Source organism: Corylus avellana, unplaced genomic scaffold, assembly GCF_965113065.1.
Source record: "Corylus avellana unplaced genomic scaffold, dhCorAvel1.hap1.2 HAP1_SCAFFOLD_149, whole genome shotgun sequence".
Lineage (NCBI taxonomy): Eukaryota > Viridiplantae > Streptophyta > Magnoliopsida > Fagales > Betulaceae > Corylus > Corylus avellana.
In genome coordinates, this window is record NW_028290548.1 from 20001 (window position 1) to 25000 (window position 5000).

At 33.1% G+C, this 5000-nt stretch overlaps 2 non-coding genes across 2 annotated transcripts; one reads left to right on the plus strand and one right to left on the minus strand.

Moving 5' to 3' along the window:
• The first annotated feature begins 273 nt into the window (after positions 1–273).
• On the plus strand, positions 274–346 carry TRNAT-UGU (transfer RNA threonine (anticodon UGU)). The gene has a single exon. It is a non-coding gene; the product is annotated as a tRNA-Thr (tRNA).
• A 1255-nt stretch (positions 347–1601) lies between these two features.
• On the minus strand, positions 1602–1688 carry TRNAS-GGA (transfer RNA serine (anticodon GGA)). Its single transcript has one exon. It is a non-coding gene; the product is annotated as a tRNA-Ser (tRNA).
• Between the last annotated feature and the right edge of the window lie 3312 nt (positions 1689–5000).

Consider the following 5000-nt stretch of genomic DNA (forward strand, 5'->3'; position numbering starts at 1 on the left):
TAAAAAAAAGTAAATTTATTAATACTTTAATATTAAAATATTAATTAATAATTAATTCAATTTATAATTGATCTAATTAGAATTATTAGATTATTTTTAGAATATTAATCGTTATGTTCTATAATCTATTCATTCAAATATTTATTTGAAATTCTATTCTATATTTATATTCATTAGATTTCTATTCATTATGAAAACTAAGAATGAACAGTTAATAATTAAGATCCCAGTAGTTTACTAAATTCCTATATATGTACAATTTTTGTTATGTGAGCCCGCTTAGCTCAGAGGTTAGAGCATCGCATTTGTAATGCGATGGTCATCGGTTCGATTCCGATAGCAGGCTTTTCTTTATTTGTTTGATTTTTTACATAACATAATTGATAATGTGAAATCAAAGAATATTGAAAAGGCTTCTTTCCCCTTTTTTCCAAGAGTCACCGATCTACTGTGTCGTAGGAACCTACAATTAGAAATTAGAGGAGCTCGATCTCGGTATAACAAATCAAGAAAAGAATCTTTAGTTTTTTTTAGACATATACAAATACAATAAGGTCCGGATATTTATACAATTCATCTAATTATTCTTTGTGGTACAATACTTTAGTAGATTTCGCTTTATTTATTATCATTTAGTTTAGTTTTAATTTATGAAATTTCAATAAAATAAGGAGTCTTTATGTCGCGTTACAGAGGGCCTCGTTTCAAAAAAATACGCCGTCTGGGGGCTTTACCGGGACTAACTAGTAAAAGGCCTAAAGCCGGAAGCGATCTTAGAAACCAATCACGTTCCAGTAAAAAATCTCAATATCGTATTCGTTTAGAAGAAAAACAAAAATTGCGTTTTCATTATGGTCTTACAGAACGACAATTACTTAAATACGTTCGTATTGCCGGAAAAGCCAAAGGGTCAACAGGTCAGGTTTTACTACAATTACTTGAAATGCGTTTGGATAACATCCTTTTTCGATTGGGTATGGCTTCAACTATTCCCCAAGCCCGCCAATTAGTTAACCATAGACATATTTTAGTTAATGGTCGTATAGTAGATATACCAAGTTATCGCTGCAAACCCCACGATATTATTACAGCGAGGGATGAACAAAAATCTAGAGCTCTGATTCAAAATTATCTTGATTCATCCCCCCGCGAGGAATTGCCAAAACATTTGACCCTTCAACCATTCCAATATAAAGGATTAGTCAATCAAATAATAGATAGTCAATGGGTCGGTTTGAAAATAAATGAATTGCTGGTTGTAGAATATTATTCTCGTCAGACTTAAACCTAATTAAAATAAAACAATAAAACAAGGGTTCGGACAATTTTTCCCTTTTCGCCTAAGCAAAAAGACCCATCAAAGTAAGGAGTTTGATACGGGGATTTTTCTCCCATTCATGGATCACGGATCGGTAGGGAGATTCTCATTCCCTGTTGTCTACTCTTTCCAGTATGTTATTTTCTGTACTGCGGAACATAGGAATAAAGAATCTATATCAAAATAAAAGAAAGGTCTAACTTAACCGTTGGAATAATGGTATCCATTGTTATTTGCTTTGATACATTGCTGTTAATAAGATTGGTGAATTAGGTGAAAGGTACGGAAAGAGAGGGATTCGAACCCTCGGTAAACAAAAGCCTACATAGCAGTTCCAATGCTACGCCTTGAACCACTCGGCCATCTCTCCTACATAATGATTATGGCCCAGAAACCGAGTGAATAGTGAGTCATTCATATTAGATTTTTTGATAGGTACGTACAGTCAATTCTAACTATAAAAAAATATAGAAAACTTTTCATCAAAGAAAAACCCTTCCTTCAAGGGGGGATAAAAATAATTTTTTTTTGTGAAAAACTGTTAAAAAAAGATATATATCTATTCATTTCATTCTTGCGAAGACGGCGCTCCCATCTTTTTCCAATAGTTATTCTTTTTACTTACAATATTTATACCAAATTAAATCAATGAATTAGAACGAATCAATTGATCTATTTTTTTTTTTATTTTTATGTTATTTCGTACTGTACAATTTCTTTGTTTGTGGGATCATTTTCCCACAAGAGGTAAGTAAAAGAAATTATAGAATGGATTGCTACCTATGCCCAGATCTCGGATAAATGGAAATTTTATTGATAAGACCTTTTCAATTGTAGCCAATATCTTATTACGAATAATTCCGACAACTTCAGGAGAAAAAGAGGCATTCACCTATTACAGAGATGGTGCGATTTGATGTTTTTTTCTTTACCGATTTCAGTCTTCGGAGAAAGATACATTATTTGGGAGAGAAATAAAAAGATTATTGAAATAAATCTACGCTTATTGTGAAGGTGAAGTTTGTAAATAAAACAATTCCTTCTGTCGTGTATCCCCGATTAATGCAGCCTCAGATGCTTCAATTTTAGATTCTAGTATTGAGCGAAAGGTTACACCTATGGGTTAGGTCAACCCTACTTCACTAGTACCAATAGGCAGCATAGGGAAAGAAGCACTACGCCTAGGAATCAACAATACGAAAACTTTGTTATAAATTATACCTTTTCTTTATCGGAATCGGGATTAACAAGAATGGTTGGTACAACAAATATCCATCTCGTTCGTATTTTGGATACCCGTATAACCATCGAAGACTGTTGAAGTGACTAATTCCCGGAAATTAAGGGGTGTTAAGAACAAAGAAATTGTTAGAGTTATCATTTTTATTTAGTACCAAGATACTTGATGTTAAGAAAAGATCTTTTACAGGAAGGTTGGTTAGAGATTTCTTGTAAAAACACTAGCCCCGTTCGGTTCATAATGAAATTATTTCAATCTTTTTTGATGATTCCATGTATTATTCTCATTATGCACATAAAAAGGGAGGAGCCGTATGAGATGAAAATCTCACGTACGGTTCTGGAACGGAGATTCTTTGAATCGAAGACGACCGCAACGGATGTCGGCTCAATCCGAAGGAAATTATGCGGAAGCTTTACAGAATTATTATGAAGCTATGCGACTAGAAATTGATCCCTATGATAGAAGTTATATACTCTATAACATAGGTCTTATCCACACAAGGAACGGAGAACATACGAAAGCTTTGGAATATTATTTTAGGGCACTAGAACGAAACCCGTTCTTACCACAAGCTTTAAATAATATGGCCGTGATCTGTCATTACGTGCGACTATCTCCACTATAGAAAGAAAAAAAGGAAAGAAAGAGCAAATCCGCTAATAAATACTAGAAAATAGGCTTTCTACATATCATATCTATCGTGTCCAAAACAACGATTTTTATCAGCTGTAGCAAAGAAAAAGAAAGAAACTTCATAGAAGTCCAAATAGGAAGAAATAGGTATGCCTAGATCCTTTAGTCTATGGATAAAGAAAGGATCTAATTGATAGAAAGAATAAGCACCGTAAAGATCAATTAGTGAGGTTTTGGGCCGATACAATAAGAACTGCTTACTTATGTCACGATATGAGATAAAAGTTAGGAATCAACTTATGTAATAGAGTCGATCCCCTAAGGTATTGAGCAGCGGTGTAGAATCAGATCCCAAAGATAGTAAGTCTTTTCTTTCTTATGAAAGAAAGTCTTTTTCAAAGATTCTATAGAAATTTATATATGAAACCGAGATAGTTACCTTTTAGAAAATTCTAATGATAGTGAAAATGCCTATGCTTTATTCTTCTGAAGGTGGGAAAAAAGATAAAACTAAAACTGATTAAATTATTAATCAAAATTAAAGTTTGAAACTCATGCAATTAATCTCTTTTGGTTAACTCGAGAAAAAAAATGAGATAGATCTATGAGAAATCTCATTCAATTATTCAATTATATAATTATATATTATGGTAGATTAAAAAATGGGACACCAAAAGAATTGACTGCTGAGCCGTATGAGTAGGAAACTCTCAAGTACGGTTCTAAGGGAAGGAATTTAACTGCCTATTCCGACCGGGGAGAACAGGCCATTCGACAGGGAGATTCTGAAATTGCAGAGGCTTGGTTCGATCAAGCCGCTGAGTATTGGAAACAAGCTATAGCGCTTACTCCAGGTAATTATATTGAAGCACAGAATTGGTTGAAGATCACAAGGCGTTTCGAATAAGAGCGCTCTGTTTATTTCTTATTTTATTTAGTATTATTTAGAATTTTTATATTTTTCTATTTACTCTTTATAATAATCTTTATATTTATAATAAAATAAGAAATTCTATTTGTTATAATAAAATTGTTTTGTAAAATAGTTTTGTTTGTTGTCCCCATCAGTCAAATAAAACGGTTCTCTGGAAAGAACCAATCAAAGAATTTCATTATATCCCTTCTAAGATCGTTTTTTTCTATTTCGTCCGGTATTTCGTAGGAATAACCGATACACAGATAGAGTAGAGAATCCATTTTTTTTTATTCCTATTAAAACTAATAAAAGAGGCTTTCGAATGACTAAATATCAATACTGGAATGTCTCTTAGTTTAGTAATGACTAATGACTGCTTGCGCGATTTGGAATAGAGTAAAGTAATAAGTAAAATGTTCTATGTAAGACATAAAGTAGTTCTATTTAGGAACTTATAATTGAGATATGAATATACTGAGTTGCACAAAAAAATTGTTTTTGCGTCAATTCAAATACCTGAAAAGGTTTTATAAGATTAAAAAGTGTCCGTTGAGCGCCTCGTGGCTATGTCATAATAGATCCGAACACTTGCCCCGGATCAACTTCCAGATCATAATTGTTCTAGTGAATAACTAAAGAAAATAGATAGATGGGAGATAGTAGAGAAAGAACTAAGTATAAACATCTCTCATAGGTTCACTAATTACTTAACTGTTGGCGAGTCTCTTTGTACGTGTTGTCCGGAAAGAGGAGGACTCAATGATTATTCGTTCGCCGGAACCAGAAGTAAAAATTTTGGTAGATAGGGATCCCATAAAAACTTCTTTCGAGCAATGGGCCAGACCCGGTCATTTCTCAAGAACAATAGCTAAAGGGCCTGATACTACCAC